Source organism: Palaemon carinicauda, chromosome 7 (genome assembly GCF_036898095.1).
Source record: "Palaemon carinicauda isolate YSFRI2023 chromosome 7, ASM3689809v2, whole genome shotgun sequence".
Taxonomy (NCBI): Eukaryota; Metazoa; Arthropoda; class Malacostraca; order Decapoda; family Palaemonidae; genus Palaemon; species Palaemon carinicauda.
Genome location: NC_090731.1, coordinates 9,988,947 through 10,011,328, shown reverse-complemented (window position 1 = coordinate 10,011,328; position 22,382 = coordinate 9,988,947). Strand labels below are relative to the sequence as shown.

The 22,382-nt window shown below is 41.4% G+C and overlaps 1 long non-coding RNA gene across 1 annotated transcript; it reads right to left on the bottom strand.

Annotated features, from left to right (window-relative positions):
- Positions 1 to 619: 619 nt before the first annotated feature.
- On the bottom strand, positions 620 to 20,355 carry LOC137643461 (uncharacterized). The gene is made up of 5 exons (XR_011044951.1): positions 20,260 to 20,355; positions 7,520 to 7,616; positions 6,507 to 6,593; positions 1,732 to 1,890; positions 620 to 961 (listed from the first exon to the last, which is right to left on the bottom strand). It is a non-coding gene; the product is annotated as an uncharacterized lncRNA (long non-coding RNA).
- Positions 20,356 to 22,382: the final 2,027 nt, after the last annotated feature.

Below are 22,382 nucleotides of genomic sequence, written 5' to 3'. Positions count from 1 at the left end.
TCACTAACTAAAGAGCAATGGAGCAGCCATCCGACAGGCAATGAGGGCAAGGGTGACATCAAGTGAAGGGGTATTATAAAATGCAACTGAAGATCAGTGGGGACAATGGAGCTGCCAACTGATGGGAATTGAAAGCAATGCAGAAGGGCCTTGTTGGCGGGTTGGCGCGATCTGAAGGAGGAAAATGCAGAAGAGCATTGTAGATGGCAGCTGAAGATCAATGAGGGCAATGGAGCTACCAAATAAGGGTAACAGGCATTGAGGGCAATGCAGCCATGAAGGGCTTAACAGTTGCCAACTACAGGGCAACGTACCCACCAACTATAGGTAAATACAACAGCAGTCTTGAAGGCAATGAGAACTATGCAGCTGCAAACTGAATGGCAATGTACCTGCAAACTGATGGCAATGTACCTGCAAACTGATGGCAATGTAGGCAATGGAGCAACAAACTTTTGCAATGGAGCAACAAACTTTATTGCAATGAAGGCAATGCTGCTGCAATCTGAAGGGCAATGAAGACAATGCAGGTACACACTGAAGGACAATGTAGGTGCAAACCAGAGGACCATGATAGAGGACCATGAGTGCAATGCAGCCTGGTAAACAGAAAGCAAATCTGTCAAACAGTAAGTGGGGTAATGAATGATAGGCAATGAAGGCAGAATAGTACCAACATGAAGGGTAAAAAAGGCAAACCAGCAGCAATATGAAGGGCAACGAAGGAAGGGCATTAGAAGGATAAAGGGCAATGTAAAGTATTTGCAAGATGACGTGTAGTGTCCAAGCTGCACGGAGACAAGGGGCAAATATACATGAAAACTGACAGTCATGTTGGAGCTGCATGAAGTAGTGTCGTGAAGTTTGAGCTGCACGAGGACTGAGAGTTAGCCATTTAGTTGGAGATTAGTAGAGCCAGCTGCACGGTGCAAGTAGAGCTCTATTCGGGCAGTAACAACAGCTGGAAGACAACAGTTCTCTATAAGTAAAAAGACATTAGTAAGAAAGGCAGCAGCAACAAGACATCAATGAAAATTAAAATAACACCAGCTGTCTACATTACTTGAGGGATAAGAAAGATATGAGAATTAAGACAGCAGGATTGATGGAAAGAAGACAATAGTCAAAAAGTCAGCAATGAAAGCAGTAGCAAATAACACGGGCAACAAAGATAGCAGCTTTCTGCAGGAAGAAGGATATATCATCTAAAAAATGGATACAGCCGTAAATAAAAAAAAGCTATTAATAATAGGAAATATCTGAAGAATGAAACCCAGCTGTTGATGGATACATCACATACTGTTAATTGCAAAACGCTTATCAGCAGAAAAAAAGGCATGAAGACTTCAAGTTGTAAAAAAAGACATGTTTAGATACATCCTATAACTGAGGAGAAGAGTACCTAAGAAGCGAAAGATACAATTCAATATAATGGCCAAAGATATTACCAACTGAAAGAGTATAACTAATGCAGGTGCATCAAAATGAAGAATACAGGTGCTATCACTGTAGATTTAAAGGACCATGACAATAGCAGCAATAGAAAGTTTTTTTCGAGGCAGATAAGAAAATTAAAATTCGAAATGTAAATATTTGGTTAATTAAAAGAATGATAAATACTGTAATGTAAAGTTTATTCTAATTGTCTCATCGTTGTACTGTAAAATGGACTAAGATATTTTATACTGTGAATACTTTTTCTGAATAAAACTCAAATAGGTTAAATTTTACCTGGTCATTTTCTTAAACCATTTTTTCTCTATACCCGTTGCATTTTGAAGACAACAAAGAGGCTTTAGCCTTTCCTTTCCACACCACATCATACCATCTTTAAAAGCTGTTGATTTCACAACCAACTTATTCCGTAACCATTGAAGAAATCCCATCAATCTGGAAAAAAATAAGAGTATTGGGTCATTTATTCTTACCTCCCCACATCTTAATGCTTTGACAAAATATTTTTGAGTACAATTTCTCAGGAAAAATTTGCCATAGTATTACTTCTTTGGAGGAATTTGCCACTTGAATAGAATATACACAGTACATTGGAAATGCTTCAGCTATTTCTCAACTACATATGTTAGGAAAAATTGTGTAAGCTGCACTATGACTATCCTGTTAAACTTTTGCAATATTTATTCGGATAATAATGAAAATGAATGAGATAAATACTATAAAAAAGCAATATTCACTCATAAGTTACAATAAACCACAATAACACGTAGCAAATTATAATAAATTGTCATGTAAAATTCATATCGATCTCTGATCGATATGAAAAATAATTTTATCCAGTAAACTATAAGAAAATTAAAACGGTACAGTAGTATCATCCAGAAATACGTAAAGGTCTCCTAACTTTAGAATTGAGCATTTACTTACAGTAAAGAAAATTTATATATTTTAACAATAACCAAGCCAAGTTTAACTATTGTCTATATATCTCTATAACAGATGTTGTGTAAAACAGTTGAAAGAATTTCTAGTGGTAAAAAGATTACCACTTCGCAGAGAATAAAATATCTTAAAAAAAAAGAAACTAGTTCCAAATTTACAATAATAATAATAATAATATTACTAGCCAAGCTACAACCTTAGTTGGAAAAGCAAGATGCTATAATCCCAAGGGCTCCAATAGGGAAAAAGCCCAATGAGGAAAGGAAATAAATAAATGATGGGAACAAATTAACAATAAATCATTCTAAAAAACAGTAACGTCAAAATAGATATGTCATATATAAACTATCAACAATGTCAAAAATAGATATGTCATATATAAACTATAAAAAGACTCATGTCAGCCTGGTCAACATAAAAATATTTGCTCCAATTTGAACTTTTGAAGCTCTACCGATTCAACTACCCGATTAGGAAAATCATCCCACAACTTGATAACAGCTGGAATAAAACTTCTAGAATACGTAGTTTTGAGCCTTACGATGGAGAAGGCCTGGCTGTTAGAATTAACTGCCTGCCTAGTAATACGAACAGGATAGAATTGTCCAGGGAGATCTGAATGTAAAGGATGGTTAGAGTTATGAAAAATCTTATGCAACATGCATAATGAACTGATTGAACGACGGTGCCAAAGATTAATATCTAGATCAGGAATAAGAAATTTAATAGACCTTAAGTTTCTGTCCAACAAATTAAGATTAGAATCAACAGCTGAACACCAGACAGGAGAACAATACTCGAAACAAGGTAGAATGAAAGAATTAAAACACTTCTTCAGAATAGATTGATCACCGAAAATTTCTTAAGACTTTCTCAATAAGCCAATTTTTTGTGCAATTGAAGAAGACACAGACCTAATGTGTTTCTCAAAAGTAAATTTGCTGTCGAAAATTACACCCAACATTTTAAAAGTCATATAAATTTAAAGAAACATTATCAATACTGAGATCCGGATGTTGAGGAGCTACCGTCCTTGACCTACTTACAATCATACTTTGAGTTTTGTTAGGATTCAACTTCATACCCCATAATTTGCACCATGCACTAATTTTAGTTAAATCTCTATTAAGGGATTCACCAACCCTAGATCTACATTCAGGGCATGGAATTGATGCAAAGAAAGTAGCATCATCTGCATATGCAACAAGCTTGTTTTCTAGGCCAAACCACATGTCATGTGTATATAGTATGAAAAGTAATGGGCCAAGAGCACTACCCTGTGGAACACAGGATATCACATTCCTATACTCACTATGGTGCCCATCAACAACTCCTCTTTGAGATCTATTACTTAAAAAATCAATAATAATGCTAAGAAATGACCCACCCAACCCCAACTGTTTGAGTTTGAAAACAAGGGCGTCATCATTAACACGGTCAAAGGCAGCACTAAAATCAATGCCAATCATACGAACTTCCGGCCCACAATCAAGGGATTTCTGTACAGCATTGGAGATTGTAAGAAGGGCATCACATGCTCCGAGGCCTCTACGAAAACCAAATTGCAAACTAGAGAATAGATAATAACTTAATTCAGGCGTAATTGGCCCCCCAAAAGGGTTTGGTCCTTTATGACTATAAAATGACCATTTAATACAAACTCTCGAAACACTATAAATAATTAAAAACATTTTGAAGACCAAATGATGGGTAAACTGAAATACAGACTTCAGTCCGACCCCATTTCAATTAATTGTATGGATATAATAACTACAGTATTAACAAAACATAATAAAGAAATAGTGTAATAATGAATTAATTAATTTGGTCTATATAACCCAGCGCATAGGGCCAATGAGATCAAGCAGTGTCCATGTGCAGCTGGGGCGAATACCCACCATTACCCATTACTAAAAGTTAGGTGTTGAACCTACCATATTTACTTTATACATGACATATTTATAATAAAGAGGAACAGGGACAAATCTTGCCATTTGGTAATTATACCACTTAATTAGACAGAAAACAAGAAAAACAAATACAATACTATAGGATTAAAACTAAAATTAATTAGTACTCGACTAAAGATTGCAATAAGGGCAGTATTCAAATCAACTCGGACAATTTTTAGCAGAAACCACAAAAAGAAAACCTTTCGAGACAGGAACTTTCTTCTCGTTCTGTTGCCTTGTTACGGACCCCTTTACGTATAAGGGGCAAGGCCAGTGTACCGAGCTTTGCAGATCAACTTTGGGCCCCTGTTATTTTAACCTACTTCATAGAGTTTCTCATTTATTTCCTCCTGGCTAGTAGAGTGGTAACGTGTTTGCCTAGCATTCGCATGGCAAGAGATCGATCCCCGCCCAGGACCGTAAGTTTAAGCTGTTTACTGGAGAGGCTACTGTTGTTGTAGGGCACCACAGTGGGGGGTTGGGCTTGTCCGGCTGACGTTCTGGTGAGCATCTATTCTGATGGAACTGGAACTGAAACCAAACACCTTTAACCTTTATCACCAAGCCCTATTTTCCTGGCATATGACAAATTCCATAAATCAACAATCTAAAAACTAAAACTGAGTAACTAAAAATCTATTATACGCAAAAAGGACTTTAAAGGATTTGGTGTGCAAAGAATTTAAAATACCACACTGATGTTTTCTGAAACAAAAATCAGTGCAAATAAAAGAGGAAACTACAGTTTAGATGACATAAAAATGGAGAAAATGTGAACGTCTACGAGCTCCGAACAAAAATGCAGTCATAGAATAACTTAACCACTCTTGTTTTAACTTAAGAACATAGGAAACTTCTTTCAATGGCATATACAATATGTGGTTGTAACAATATACAACTTGGAAATAAGTTTTACTGCATCTCAGTTTGCATAAAATAAACCTAATTAGGAAATGCTAAATTCTAGATAATAATATATCAGTGATCCGATTAAATTACGATCAGAACCAAGTGAATCTAGACATTAAAGGAAGAAATTAGTTCCTTAACCGAGATTTAAGAAGAGAGTATGTTCCTTAACCAAGATTTAAGAAGCAAGTATGCCAATTGAAAAACCACTATCCCAAAGAACAGTAGAAATTACTTAACAGAGTTTACGAAGAGAGTATTCAGTTGAAAAAAAAAAAAAAAAAAAAAAAAAAAAAAAAAAAAAAAAAAATACTGCATCTAGCATAAAGTTCAAGTCAAAAGTTAAAGGTGTCTGGTTGCGGTTCCTGTTTCATCAGGAAAGATGCTTAACAGAACGTCAGCCGGGCAAGCACAACACCCCACTGTGGTGCTCAAACACAGCAGTGTTCTCCCCAGTAAACAGCTTAAACTCACGGTCCCTGGCGGGGATTGATCTGCCACCATGTGAATGCTAAGCGAACATGTAACCACCGGACTAGCCAGGAGGCTATTACATTGAATAGAAGTGAGTTTATGAATTTTGACTAGATAACCCAGCGCTGGAGTTTGGGAGGCCAATCACAGTAAAGTGCAACTGGAGGATACGTTAAAAAGAGGTTAAACAGGAAAAAGGTAGGTGGAACGGACGTAAATACAGCAAGTATAGGGTCGTGGTGGCCGATGAGGTAACGTTCCTGACTAGTGAACGCCATACTCAGCTTAGAGTCCCGCTCAAACTCTCTAGTTTCTTTGGTCGCTGCAACCTCACCATCCTTGTGAGCTAGGGATAGGGGGTTTGGGAGAGCATATAGGCCTATCCGATGAGTCACCAGCAGCAATTGCCTGGCCTCCTTTGGTCCTAGTTTGGGTGGAGAGGGGGCTTAGGCGCTGATCATATGTATATATGGTTTGTCTCTGGGGGATTGTCCTGCTCGATAGGGAAATGTCACAGTCCCTTGCTTCTGCCATTCATGAGTGGCCTTTAAACCTAACAAGTGCAGCTACAATATGGGTCGAAGGAATACAGCAAAGACACTTAAAAATACCTACAGTGCACAGCACGAGATGTACTGATGACACTACCTAAGTACAAGATAAACTTCAATCTACTACATTCTAAATGTAATGCATGACCAAAGTCTTGATACATTGACTTAATCCGATAGAAATCTACAGCAAGGTAAAATATTAAAAATGCAATAAACTTACTCTTCTGGAAACGCATCAATTTACTCTTTCAGATCCAATTTCCCTTCAATCAGAGCTTTGTGAAGTTCAGAGCAGCCTGGTCCGGTTCTGGAAAATACACACATTACATCATAGATTCGAAATGTAATAACGTTCTCAGAATGCCTCTTAAATATCTGTAATGGAGAAGTAAAATAAAGAAAAGTCACTGAAGTAAACCTATATTTGTACATACAGTATCAGTTCTACTAAACTAAGCTCCGGATAACAAATTCCCTGTGCCTAAGAGGGGAGAGAGAGAGAGAGAGAGAGAGAGAGAGAGAGAGAGAGAGAGAGAGAGAGAGAGAGAGAGAGAGAGAGAGACTGTTTTCTACTGTCGTACCATTGAGACAGACCATGCCAATGTCAATTTTAGATAAAATAGACTTCCTCTGAGCAAAGGAATAAGTGAAGGATAGAGATGTCTCCCGTTAAAAATCAAACTTCTGAAATTACGGACAATGATATAACAATGCAGTCGAGTTAACTGGAAGTAACTGGAGATATGAAAAATCACAAGCACAAATTGCAAGTCCATTAAAGATTTCTTAAGATTCACGCCAATAGTATTGTGATATATAGGACATTTTCTTAGCTTAAGCTTGTGACACAAATAATTCATTTTCTTTTAAATCTTGGCCTAAAATTTACTAAAATTGCAAGTTTATAACAAAGGTAAATGGATCGTGAAATAAATATAGTAATTAAACAACAATGCCTTGGTTGGAAAGGAAACACATGCAAATTATGATCTAACAGTAAGCGAGCAATACGCAATGTGAAATGCTTCAGAATGAACTTCATTAAAAGGACCGTGGAGGTCCTGTAGAGTAGGGTCCCCCTGCTGTACTATTTAAGCAGCACTTAAGGTAAAAGTAAAGTAAATGAAGCTCTTACCCCTTGGCAAAGAGCCATCAAGCAAACAATTTGTATTTCTATAATCACCTTTTTTTTTTTTTTAATAATGTGTAAACTGAAGTTTTAGGTTTCTGTACCTTCATGTGAATAGTTGTGTAGTCCTTTAATAGTAGGGTAAACAACATCCTCAATTAACCATACTCGGTTTTTCTACGGAAGATGCCACTTCACTACCTGGAATTCGAGAAAAAATTAATAGCAATGATAAACATACCTCATCAGGATTGGATATCTTTAATGGCAATGTTACAAAGAAAAATTACCTTAAACTACAAAACTGTATCCTAATTCTGATTACGTAAATATCAATTTTTAAATTTACAAAAGTACAAGTTTCTAAAATTGAGAAATGAACCTTAAAAAAGGGTACTTGAAATAGATATCTTAATTAAATGATAGGAGCATTACTAACAAATAATATTTTGATCGCCGGAAAATACGACAAAGCTAATCAAGCAGCTGCCCTCAGCAAACCATCACTTAATTTATTACTATCTCCATAATCTGATAATTTGCAGATTCGTGTAATACACGTCTAAACAGTTTCGGGTTTAGTCAGGATGGGAGATATGGAAAAATTTTTAATGACTACCTGAAACCTGAAGAGCCAACTGAAGCCGATTGGAGGGCTCCTTGCTCCTGATGCATACACCTGGGGGACCAAACAAAAGTCGGTGCTACTATAGTGTGATTCCTACCATTAGGACTTTACTGTAGAGTGATTCCTACCCTATTTTTCGGGTAAGAGGTAACTCCTACCAAAGGAGGATAGATAACACATACTTCTTGACACTATTTTAATCTATTCTATTCTATAAAAACATTAGGAAAAATCCATAAAACGCACTTTAGGTAGGTTAGGTTAGGTAAGGTAAAATGGTCGTTTTGTTTACACTGTTTGCTTGTTTAGTTGGTTTGGTAACGCTTAATTGAGGTGTGACTCTTGTAATACCACACTGGAAGGGGAACATAACATTATTTGGTTGTTTGCTTGGTAGGAATCACCCTATAGTAGATTTGAATTCCCATAGTGAGGTAGGAACAGAAAATGAGGGTAGGATTCACGCTATAGTAGCACCCAAAGGGCACATGCACAGGGACGGCAGCAAAAGCCTCTTCGGTGTCTTCCTAGACATTACCAGGACAAATACCGGTGAAGGTTTAGCTTGCTTCTTTCCCTTTAGGGCATACACCTGCCACTGCACAGGAGGCTACAACCTGCATTCGACACATGGGGACGATTGCAAACAATCATACCCGCTACAGGACAGAGAGAGAGTGAAGATCTACAACCAGTTTACTCATAAACCTGTTGCAGCATCCACCCTTCCCCTATCAAGTACAAAATACTTGCTTGATTTCCATTCCAACAATCTCAAACACATTCACTTCCTGTAAAAAAAAATAAATGCTTGTTAAGAGCTGACAGTATGTGCGTACAGTACTCATCAGTGGCCAAATCAAAAGTGAAACTTTCAGGCTGTCTAGGTGGTTGAAGCTATTCGCTTGCACCTTCCACCAGATTACATCTCGCACTAAATCAATCTCGCTATTTGAAGGACGATGGTTTGTACATAGCGTAAGAATAAAGAGGCCTTCCCATAATCTTGTATCGTAGCCATACTGGTAAAAAGACAAAAAAAAAAAAAAAGAATTATCCAAGGCTGGATTCCAATAGATGGAACACAAATTCAAGTGGTTATGTCTGCCACAAACTTAAATTGCCCGAATCTCATGACATCCACTTAGATAACAGGACCTATGAAAAGCAAGGTACTGTATTTAAATCCTAATACACTGCCATTTCCTTGTCTAAGGAATGGCATACATTTCAAAATGATTGTTTTCTTAAAACCTGGAATAAGCAGCTGAGACAAGTGCCACTTTTGAAAAATCCAAGTTTTCTGAACTTGAAATAATATCCTGTTTGGAGGCAAAGTTAAGGTCTCTAATAGTGAAATGTAGTCTACAAATAGAGCAATACACACAGCGACATAAGTGCAGTCTAGGATGCACTGGTCTAAAATTTTGCAAAAATATTTTCAGAAAGAATAAGAATTAAACCAATAAAAAGGTTATACGTGAAAACAAACTTGACAATAATGATTACAAAAAGAATACAGTCTGTACATTACTGTACACAAAGAAAATATAATGCAACCTATAGACAAAGACAAAATGTTGAATAAATTTAAATCTCAATTGGGAGGAGAGTGATGGAAATAGAGGTACAGGGAACTTGAAATAGAGGGAGACCAAAGCGAAGGTGGATGGACTGTATCAAGGATGACCTTCGATCAAAGGGATTAACCGGTGATGAAGTGTGGGACAGAGGTAGATGGATAACGCTGGCCAGAAACATCGACCCCACAAAAAAGTGGGAAAAGATGCAGAAAACGAAGAAGTAGTGACGTTACTGCAATAATTCTATATCTGGTAGGTATAGCAAGAATTTTAGATAAATCTAAATATTCATTAAGGATTATTACTGGGCCCTTTGTTGTCCACCGTAGTAAAGAAGGAAAATGTACAAAGGCCACAGGAAAGGGAGCTCTAGGATCAATTTTATGCAGATGTACTGTTATCGATACCAAAATACTAAGGAGAAGCAATGAGAATGTTGAGGGCAATTTTACAAATGGTAAATTTGCAGAAACATACATTGTCCAAAGGATGGAGAAAAAAAAATTGATAACACACCTATAGTTTGAACATGTGATGAGATGGCTTTTGTCAGGTTTTGGGGTTAAAAAATATATACCTGCACTCCAAAACCTATCAACATTTGGTAGAAATAGATATCAGAATTGTTTGATACTCACGAAAATAGTCTGAAAACCTATAATTTACCATGATTATGATAACGGTGCAAATACAGACATTTACCCTTTAAGCTAGGCTACAGTGATACAGTACAGCATTGACATGCAAATTATACAACCATACAGTCTAATAATATTAATTCCTGCGCTACTCATAGATAAGACTCGGCAATTTTTTTTAATAGACATAACACTACAGTATTCCCAAGTCTTTGATTGCTATTTCAAACACTATATTTCAATTTGGTTCATCTAATAATGTTGAATAACATGATACTGCTGTTAACAATTATTAAAACAAACTAAATTAATATATGTAAGTATAAACAAGGCAATGTAGATGACCAATAGACCAGTATCAAAATATGGCAAAGTGCACAGGTCTTGTGGGATGAGTGTGTTGAAACAGTAAATTCTCCAATTTCGGGCCCAAATTAATGCATCAAAGCAATGCAGTCTTCTAATCTACTAAAGTAATTGCGAAAAAAAAAAAAAATGACATTCGTAGATAATTTGTATTTTTCCTAACCTTACAAATCTTAGCTATTTAAATAGGGTATTACTTTCGGCGTAGCTGAAATGGCGAGCCATTAGAATTTTAACGAGGGTTTACTACCCCCCTCGCTAGTTAGCGAGGGGGTAGGGGAGGGGTAGCTAGCTACCCATCCCCCCTCACACACCGGCGAACTAGTTCACTTTGCTTAGAGGTAGGACTTCCTGGGGGACAAGGCTGGCGGGCAAGTTTGATTAAATGGCTAAGGTTTGTATGGTTAAGAAAAATACAAATTATCTACGAATTTGTCATTTGTTCCGTAACCGAAATACAAACCACACTATTTAAATAGGGTGACTTAACCCTTAGGAAGGGTGGTAAGTCCCAGCCGTTACTGGCTTTTTGGCTTTTGCCCGGGGACTCAGTATCTGAGTGTGTAGAACTCGAGATAAGGCGTCCCTGCACCTCGCAAGTACCGCGGCCTACGTAAGTGTGTGTGTGAAGGAATGAAGTGTGACTCGTCCTAGGAAGTTGACCTGGAGTTCATTAGATGGAATTCTAGGTTAGGATGTTCCCAATACCACCTCGTAAGGGTATGGGGGACGCGACAGTATTACTGTATCTTGATACTAGGAACACAAGGAAGCATGGTTTACCTGCAGTGGTTTGAGGTCAGCTGTGCAGAGAACCCAATATGCTGCTTTCCCTAAGAGAGGGGAGAATGAAGAAAAGAATAAGGGCCAGGCATATCTTTTCATTCATGCAGACTAAAACCGGGTAACAATGCCCTCAACCTTCTGCTGCTTGTCCATTAAGGAGCCTGAGGTTTAAACTAGCTGTTGTGCAGCCACCACAGGGCCGATAGAGAACGTATCGAGCCTCCTGTGGGTCACGTCCTGCAGGTAGTGGGCTGTGAAGGTCGTTTGAGGCTTCCAAATCCTTGCTTGTAGAACCTGCGTCACTGAGTAGTTTCTCTTGAATGCCAGGGATGTAGCGATGCTTCTGACATCATGTGCTCTAGGGTGACGTGACGGAGGAGGGTCTGGATTCAGGGAATGGTGGATGACCCTGCGAATCCATGCTGAGATAGTGATCTTAGTGACCCTCCTCTTCGTCCTTCCTGTGCTCACATACAATGCTTGCACTCGAGGATGAATTGCAGCTGTTCTCTTAAGATGGAGCCTCAGACTCCTTACTGGGCACAGTAGGAGATGGTCTGGGTCATATGTTACAGAACGGAGATTCGAAATCCGGAAAGAGTCGAACCGGGGGTTCGGCACTCCTGGATTTCAAACCTGAACGCTACCTTTACCCAACCCCTTGAATGGGCGATGTCATGCGAGAGACCATGAAGTTCACTGACTCGCTTGGCCGAGGCCAAAGCAAGTAGGAACACCGTCTTCCAAGTCAGGTGGCGATCAGAAGCCTGGCGTAATGGTTCGAACGGAGGTCTCTTAAGAGACCTGAGGACTCGAACCACGCTCCCTGGAGGAGGTCTCACTTCCGACTGAGGGCAGGTAAGTTCATAACTTCGTATGAGTGGTTCCAGCGAGGGGGAAATTTCCATTCCTTTTAGCCTGAAGGCAAGACTTAAGGCCGAGTGATAGCCTTTCACTGCCGAGACTGAAAGGCGCATCTCTTCCAGCAAATACACGAGAAACTCCGCTATTGCTGGAATAGTAGCATCGAGTGGAGAGAGACCCCTTCCACGACACCAACCACAGAAGACTCTCCACTTCGCCAGGGAAGACTCCTGCGGACGACTTTCGCAGGTGTCGAGACATCCTTCCCGCAACTTGTTGCGAAAAGCCTCTCTCTGTGAGATGTTGGATAGTCTCCAGGCGTGAAGCCGCAGCGTCTTACACAAGGTAAGGCAATCTATACAGACAGACAGACAGATGCTACGGCTTTGTGGGAGATGGGTGGAGTGTGGTTGTTTGAGTAGCTCGTGTCAAGGAGGGAGTTCTCTCGGGTGTTCTGTCAGGAGCTGCAGAAGGTTCGGGAACCACTCTGCGTGATGCCATAGCGGAGCTACTAAGGTCATTGACAGGTCGACCGATATTCTGGTCTTGTTGAGCACCCTTCTCATCAGACAGAACGGGGGGAAAGGTGCAAACGCCGATGTTGACCCACCATTGTTGGAAGGTATCTTGCCAGAGTGCCTTGGGATCCGGGAATGGGGAGCAGTACAGCGGAAGCTTGAAGTTCAATGGCTGTCGCGAACGGATCCACCGTCGGGGAACCCCACAAAGTCAGGACTTTGTTGGCTACTAGAGGATCCAAAGCCCACTCGGTACTCACTATCTGGGATGCCCTGCTCAGACTGTCGGCGAGCACATTCCTTTTGCCCGAAATGAAGAGAGCCGATAGTGGAAACGAGTGGACTTCGGTCTATCTCAGTATCTTTACTGCAAGATGGGATAGCTGTTGTGAAAAGGTACCTCCTTGCTTGTTGATCTAAGCCACTACCGTGGTGTTGTTGCTCCTCACCACCACGGAGTGACCCGCCAGGTACTGTTGGAACTGTTGAAGTCTCAGAAATACGGCCTTCATGTCTAGCAGGTTTATGTGGAGGCACTTTTTTTTATTCTGACCATAGGCCTGAGGTCCTGTGGTTCAGGACGTGGGCCCCCCTTTCGAAGGTTTTCGTCTGTCACCCACCACTGAAGGTCCGTCCGTTCCGCAGGACCCATAGCGACCAAAACGTCCGGGGAATCGTGACCTTAATTCCACCGGGACTTGGGCCGCCATTGCAGGGATCTCATCCTGAGGTGCCCATTTGGAACTAGACGGGCCAGGGAAGAAAGGTGACCGAGAAGACGTAACCATGATTGGGCTGGGAGTTCTTCTCATCTGAGGAAAGGATCTGCGACCCTCCTCAGTCTTGCTATCCTCTCGTCTGATGGAAAGGCTTTGTGGAGATTGGTGTCCAAGATCATGCCTAGATATACCAGTCGTTGAGATGGAGGCAGAGAAGACTTCTCGAGATTTACCATGATCCCTTAGATCTTGGCAAAGTCTCAGAAGCTTGTCCCGGTGTCGAAGAAGGGTCGACTCCGAGTCTGACAGGATCAGCCAGTCGTCCAGATAGCAGAGGAGACGGATGCCGATCCTGTGTGCCCACGAAGAGATCAGGGTGAACACTTTGGCGAATACCTGAGGTGCTGTGGAGACAAACACAGCACCTTGAACTGGTAGATCTTGTTGTCTAGGCTGAATCTTAAGTACTTCCTTTAAGACGGATTGATTGGGATTTGGAAGTACGCGTCCTTCCGATCCAGTGTACACATGAAGTCTTGTGGTCTCACTGCAAGCCTGACCATGTCTGCTGTCTCCATGCTGAACGGAGTTTGTTTGACAAACCTGTTCAGAGCTGAGAGGTCGATGACTGGTCTCCAGCCTCCAGACGCCTTCTTTACAAGAAAGAGTCGACTGAAGAAGCCTGGGGTACCGTCGACGATCTCTTGGAGAGCATCCTTCTTTAGCATGGTCTCGACTTCTGCCCGTAGGGCTAGCCCCTTTGCCGATCCGATGGCATAGGAGCGCAACGACACTGGATTCGCTGTCAGGGGAGATAGAGATGTTGTGAACGGGACGTGATATCCCCGACTGATTACGGAAATCGTCCAGGAATCGGCCCCGAGTTGCTGCCACCTCAATGCGCAACTTTGTAGGCATCGCCCCAATGGTGGACATGCAGGGGGATTGCCAATCTGTTTGCGGATTCTTGCCACCCCTGGCTTTTTGCCCTTCTTGTCTTTGACAGGAAAGGGCTGCTGTTTGGACACCGTCGTCTTTGCTGCCACTGCCAATTTCGTCGTCTTGCACGCCTTCTTTACAAGAAAGAGTCGACTGAAGAAGCCTGGGGTACCGTCGACGATCTCTTGGAGAGCATCCTTCTTTAGCATGGTCTCGACTTCTGCCCGTAGGGCTAGCCCCTTTGCCGATCCGATGGCATAGGAGCGCAACGACACTGGATTCGCTGTCAGGGGAGATAGAGATGTTGTGAACGGGACGTGATATCCCCGACTGATTACGGAAATCGTCCAGGAATCGGCCCCGAGTTGCTGCCACCTCAATGCGCAACTTTGTAGGCATCGCCCCAATGGTGGACATGCAGGGGGATTGCCAATCTGTTTGCGGATTCTTGCCACCCCTGGCTTTTTGCCCTTCTTGTCTTTGACAGGAAAGGGCTGCTGTTTGGACACCGTCGTCTTTTCTGCCACTGCCAATTTCGTCGTCTTGCACGGGTGAGGTTGTTGAGGTGCTGGAGGTTTGTAGGGCTTCGTTGTGAGAGTCCTTTGGAGGAGAGAGTCCTGATTGGATTTCCTCTACCTCTCAGCGGCCTGTTCCACATCTTTGGGCTCAAACAGACTCTTTCCCATAAGGAAAGAGTGTCTGAACTTGCCGACTTCGAAGGCCGGGACCCTCGAAAGGAACCTTTCTGCCACCGCATCACGTCCTTTCGAGATCAAATTGGCCCACAAGTTAGAGGCTTGGTGGACCAGAATTCAATGGTGCAGGTGCCCGAAAGGAGGAAGGTCTCCAGTGCCTTCCTGGTGCTTTCTTTGGACAGATACTCGGATCGCAACAGGATGCCAAGAGACCTCAACCAGACGTCCAGCCACGAAGTAGCCTGCATGGCGCACTTCGCGACCTTCTCCTGACTTAGGATCTCTGTCACCAAGAGAGTCACTTGCCGGCTAGAGTGTCTCTTGAGAGGGATTCCCTTGGTTAGCTCTTCCACAGAGTGCAATGGAAGAGCTAAGCCAGACTCCTCCATGATCTCAAAATACCTCCTCTGGTAGAGGTGGGAGGAGCTTGTTGCCAGTAGTGGAACGGCTGGAGGAGGGGAGCTCAGAGAGCTGGCCGTCAACCTTATCCCTAGGCACTCTTCGCCCCTGGGACCAGGGCAAAACCGCACTGGCCTTAGCGGGTTTCTGAGTGCCAAAGACTCGGTCCACGACCGTGTCCTTGCCCTCACGAGGAGGAACCTGAGGGTCCTTGAACCCGTTGAGATGCCTCATCAGAGTCAAGACCTGCCAAAAGGCATGCTCTGACTCTTGCTTCTCTCCCCCTGGAGAGCTGGCAGCAAAGTCTCCCGTCCCCAAAGGCTCTACTTGGGGGGACTCTTCCTTAGAGTCCTTCGGTTCCCTCCTAGGAGGGATACGGGACTCCAACAACGAAGTCTGAGGGCTCTTCTCGCCCCAACACGGGACGATTCTCCTGCTCGAGGTGGGGTTTCTCCCATTGGTGCGGTGGGAGGAGGCCTCACCTCGGTAGAGGGAGCGCTGGGAAAAACCCAGGGATCGCGTGCGAGAGACCGTTGAAAACACTCTCGCGGGCGCGCAAGCGTGCGAGCGAGACTTCATAGGGTGAACAGGAATCAGATTGACGTGCAGGAACAGAATGAGGAGCCCGTGAGAATGTCAGCACGCGCGCATACGAGATTGTTGGAGCTTGAAGATCGTCGGCGCTTGTGCGCGAAAGAAGATCGACAGCGCTTAAAGATCGACAGCGCTTGCGCGCGTAAGAGGATCGTCGGCGCTTGCGCGCGTAAGGGGATTGTCGGCGTTTGCGCGCGTAAGAGGATCGTCTGCGCTCGCGCGCCTAAGAAGATCGTCGGCGCTAGCGCGCCTAAGAAGATCGTCGGCGCTAGCGCGCGTAAGAAGATCGTCGGCGCGGGGAGCCATTGGAGTCTGTGTGCGGACGATCGTCGGAGCTTACGTGCGTAGGAAGATCGTCAGTGCTAGCGTGCCAAAGAATATTGTCTGCCAAGAAGATCGTTGGCCCTTGCGCGTGTAAGAAGATCGACAGCGCTCAAAGATTGTTGGCGCTTGCGCGCTTAAGAAGATCGTCAGCGCTCGCTCGCGAAAGAAGATCGTCGGCGTTGAACGAGCGCGCGCTAGAATGAAGGAACAGCTGACAGGACAATCAGGAACTGGGACGATCAATACTGGAAGTTCTGGTGAGCGCCTGTGCGCTAACTCAGGAATAGTCCCTGGAACAGGCTTCCTCTGGATGGAAGTCTCAGGAACAGCAGGAACAGTAGGCGAGCGCTTGCGCGCGAGTGCGCAGGAAAAGATTGGCGTGCAGGGGATACCTGGCGCTTAAGGGACTTACTCACAGTGTGAGAAAGCCCCTTTTGCCCTGAAGGGACCGGTGCCCGTTGGGTAACGGGGTGCGTGAGCGCCCACAGCGTCAGCAGCCAGGAACGGAGACGGCAGGTCAGCAGGTCTAGGACATGGCGAACAAACTGCGGAGAAGTCCCGAACAGCAGGGTGATCTAAACAGGAACAATCCTCTGAAGAGGAGACTCTATGAGTGGCCTCTCTCGTGAACGAGAGAGGTGAACACATCGTAGAAGAGACTTGAAGACACTGGTGATGGCGCCCCTTGGGGCCGTAGGATCAGCAAGCTGACCTATAAGGAGCAAGCCTCCGAAGAGGAGTCCTTATGAGTGGCCTCCCTCGCGAACGAGAGAGGTCACAAGGCTGATCCTGCAGCTGCTCAGCCCCTTGAGCATAGCTGCAGGTGCGACCGCTCAGCCCCAAGAGCATAGCCACCTGAAGTTTTCATGCGCCCGGCCTTGCAACCGCTCAGCTCCTTGAGCATGGTTACAAGTGCGGTCGCTCAGCACCAAGAGCATAACTGCCCGAGGACCAGGAAAACCTAACCAGGAATTATAAAGGTATGAGAAGTTCCCCCTCTGCAGGGGAAAAAACTCACATCTGGGAAGGGAACCTCCCTCGGAAGGGAAGTTACCTACCCCTAGAGGCGATCCTCCTTAGCGTTCTAAGATGAACTAAAGAGCTGACAGTTGTCACGGGAGAACTTCTAAGAGAAAGGAACACGCCCATGACGATGTCCTAGAGAGACGGCAGCAACAGCAGACTCCCCAGGCACCAACAGGGCAGCTCTGCTTCGTTGGCACACTTTAAGCAAACTAAGAAAAACTGCATCGTTAACTGGGAAAATAAAATAAACAATTAGTTAACAGAAATTCCCCCGGGAGGAACTCCGAAGAGAAACCCCGATGGAATAGAAAACATAAGAATTACAAATTAATTATGCGCCCTCCTCCCCCACTGACATTCATGGGAGAAGGGGGAGGGCGGAGAACTGTAACAAACACAGAATTATAACAGAATCATAATTATGTAATTCATCCAAGAATGTTCACAAATAGTAAGAACCACTGACCCCCGAAGGGAAGTGTTCTCCACAGAATGCTGACAAGTTAAAAAAACAATTAGATTTCATTAAAAATAATTGAGACAAATAAACGGAATAGCAACCCAACCCGCACGGGAAAGAAGCTTCCGTAATGGTACATAGTAGTAGTAAAAGGGTGAACGACCAAGTAAAGAGACCGTAGTCAATCTAAACTCCCACATTCCCTTCGCTGAGAATCAAAGTTCCCCGTAGGGAAGGAGGAACAGCGGAGAAAACAGATGAATGAAGAAAGTCCAGCGATGACGATTCCCCACGGCGGCCGAATTATCGGAAGCCGAAGGAACGACCGAAGGACCAAGGGAGAGGCCGCACCCCATGAAGTGAAACCGTGGTGGCCTGGTACTACGCCAGTGACGTTGCCGTACACTACACACACAGCACAAACACTGAAAAGGAAACTTACTATATTTCTAAACACAAATATATACATAAACATAAAGAATGTTTATATATATATTAAGTATAAGAAAAAGTAAGTAAAAGACAAAAAGCATAAATGGCTGCCAAAGCGAGGGTGGGAGCAGACACGTCTGCCCATCACCCGAGCCAAAAGTAAAGTGAACTAGTTCACCGGTGTGTGAGGGGGGAAGGGTAACTAGCTACCCCTCCCCTACCCCCTTGCTAACTAGCGAGGGGGTGGTAAACCCTCGTTGAAATAATAATGGCTCGCCATTTCAGCTATGCCGAAAGTAATACCCTATTTAAATAGCGTGGTTTGTATTTCGGTTACGGAACAAACAGTAGTTAAGGGGATCTGTTGATGGCTAATGAAAATGTTGAGGGTAGTTATACAAATAGTAAATTTGCAGAAAGAAGCATTGTCCAAAGGATGGAAAAAGAAAGAAAACTTGCACCTACAGTTTAGACATGTGAGGAGATTGAAATTGACAGGTTTTGGAATAGGGAAAAATATCCCAAAATATCAAAACATCAATTTCCAGTACAAATGGATATCTAGAATTGTTTGAAACATGAAAATAGTCTGAAAAAAAAACTCGTTATTCAGCATGGTTACAATAATCAGTGCCATATATACATTTACTCTTTAAGCTACTTTACAGTAATCAATACAGCATGGATATGCAAATTATGCAATCATACAGTCTATTAATAAAATGAATTAATGCAAGACTTTTAAATAAGATTTTGCAGTTACAGTACTTTTATTGACGTAACACTGTTCCTAAACCAGTTCTCTTAAACATTGAAAGTCTTTGGTGTGAAGTGAAAGATTGGGTTAAGTAATCCGTCAGGATATTTCTGATAGGATTTGTCTTGGTAAATTGTTACCTACAAATACCAATTAGTGCTTCTTTTCCATTTTTTATCACCAACTGTTGCCACTCATCTCCACAATCCAATTCACAGCATGTTAGTGTTTTTCATGGAAACATTTTGAAGCAACTGATTCCAACCTTTTACATCTGCAACTAATTATTCCTTATAATGCAAGTGAGGTGACTAATCAAAATATATACCTTTTCTTTCCTCTGTTTAAGTTTTAGATGAGGTTAGGGAAGGGAAACGTCACATGGGCCGGTAAGTAATGAGGTCCCAGCACCTAGGTTAGTTAGGCTAGGTGGGTAAGGTTAGGTTCGACAGGTTAACATATTTTACTCATTCCGAGTTTCCCCAACCGTAAAGTTCAGCGGCGTTGTAGGAAAGAATAAGGAAGGGATATGGGGCCCCAAGTTAGTATAGGTGGGTGTGGTTAAATTATCATGCGCTTTGTCTCCCCAGCCCGGGAAAACTCTGATATCCCATTCCCATTGTTGTCCCCCATTACTGTTCTCATACGGGATCTTTTACCTAAAATTATTCATTTCGGACAGAAATGAAAGCCAAACCCATTCGAAACACACAGTTAAGGTAGATAACTTACACTTTACTATCTGAAATCAGACCCTGGTTAACTAACTCTGCCTATAATTCACATCACCTTTGGAACCCACCATCGAACACGAAATAGCCTAGCTGCCAAAACAATAATAACATACACTGTGTCCACTAGGCAGGCTCTAGCAATCAGTTTGGGATAATGAACATATTGCTCACACATCTGAATTTATGAAATAATACATAATAGATATTTTCCAAAGTCAAGAAAATACTCAAGTAAACCATTTTCATGTTTGGCCTGATAGATGTGGACGCATGGAACAGTTTTCCATAAGCACTTGTCTAGTCTGTAAACTTAAACTGACAGGAGAGCTACTTTAGCCTTTCATTCTAGTTATGAATAAGAACATATTTGAATAAGACTTACTTTACCACTAATATGAGCAGATAAATAACTTGTTTGTAGAAATATGACGATCGGTGGACGAACACAAGAAATAAGACGAAGAACAGAACGCACCCACTGGATGACAAAATACTAATGAGTGTTACCATTTCGGCTCGGCAAAGTCAACAAATTATTTTGTAAAAAAAGTTCCAATAATATGCTGAAAGATTAAAATGTTTTGGGTAAAATTTTCTTCAACTTTACTATGTTTTAGCTAAGTTTAAAATTGTCATGACATAATATTAGCTCAAAATGTGAAAGGTGATAGGCCCAGCCTACTTATTACACTCTAAAATATGGATTAATTTGGAAGTACGAGATTTAACTGAAAGCCGTTCTTCTTACGACAAAGTTACGATCTAATTAAGTTTGATAATAGTGGACAAAAAATTCCATTGTTAAAACAAAAGTAATAGAATGGTTGCAAAAAAATGTAAACAATGGAGTGACACACGAAATTGATCAGAGGTGATGGGGAAAAAAATATCATTTTAAGATTATTTGTAATAATATTTTTAATCAATATAATCGATCAGATATCACAAAAATCTTCATAACTCAATTATTATAGGTAAATTATACGATTTCAAAAAAAAAAAAATATTAATTTGTGTATCTTTAATTAATGTATTTGAATTTTTTGTCTCGTTCTGTGCATAAAAGAAACCTAATGTATGACATTATATATTTGGATAATAGCTTTAATGTTTGAGGAATAACATTAATACTCTTTTGATATACCCAAGGTTTTTAGGTTATTTCCTGTAGTATATGGGATTTTTAATTATAAATATATGCGGCTAATGTAGTCTAATTACATAGTGCAGGGTAACACAAAATGAAAATGAAGGCCACTGACTTATTTCGCAAATAAGGTACTAAACCCTACTTTCAGAAAATATATGAGTTAAGAAACTATCTTGAAAATTTTGTTTCATTTTTCAACCTTAGTCTAACCTATTCTCAACCTAGAAACAGATTCTTTTGGCCATTCAAATAATATTCCGTCACACAACACATACTGTACATACAGGGTGCCAAATAATCCGTTGTCAATATCGTAATAAAAAGAGCCAAAGTTTTTCGAAGGTAAACAATGATGTCTAAATCACAAAAATCACCAATAGAATCAAACACTAATAAAATGTAGTAAAAGTTCTTTTTCATAATGAATATATCAATTATAGTCCTTACATAGCTCTGATTTTTTTTTCTTTTCTCAGTCCGGGAACTATTTGCACTGACTCTCTATCTCAACAATACATTTTAGTAGCAACTGGTAACCAAATTCTTATAAAATCAGTTCCTAGTTGTGGTCTTTAGGATCTAATATTATAAATCTAGGATAGGTAGTAAAAATCCTTCAGCGTTCAAATCAAACCCTCATAAATGTTGACAGGGTGATGTAGAAATTATTTTTAGAGCATTATAAAGAAATCCTGGCTTTTTGTGATAACAGAAACGCTATACAATTGGATTTTTCTTTATAAAATTGCTTTTTGCAATATCTTACTACCTTAAAATAGTATTTTCATCCCCATGACTTACTTCCGCTTCAATAGGAAAGTCAGTGATTGCAAGAATGCATCCATTGAGCAGCAGCAGTCGGTTAAAGAAAAACAAAATGAATGGTTAATGAATTTCAAAGCATTGAATTTAATATACCTTATTCATTTGCTGCAGTGAAGGTAACATACTCTAGTTATCCGTGTCCTATTTGGGTTATCAGTGAAAAAAAAAAAAAAAAAAAAAAAAAAAAAAAAAAAAAAAAACACGACAAAAATTGCAACCAAAATGTCTCTACTTCTCACTTAGCTTTTGTCTTCTGGTTTCCTTAAAACCACAACCGGTACCATGTTTGTATCAATTTTTTTTTCAGTTAATAAAACAACTATCCTCTCTGTAGATCGTAACTTGAATAAATCCTTTGACACTCATCAACATGGAGGATGACAAATTCAATAATTTTGGCTTATATTGCATATTGTGAAACCATATTGAAAGTGTCAGGTAATTTTCTAACCTCAATAAATCCTCACTTCGGTTGACAAATTTTATATTCATTGGATGAAGTGTGTGGAATTCAAGCTCTCTGGTTATTT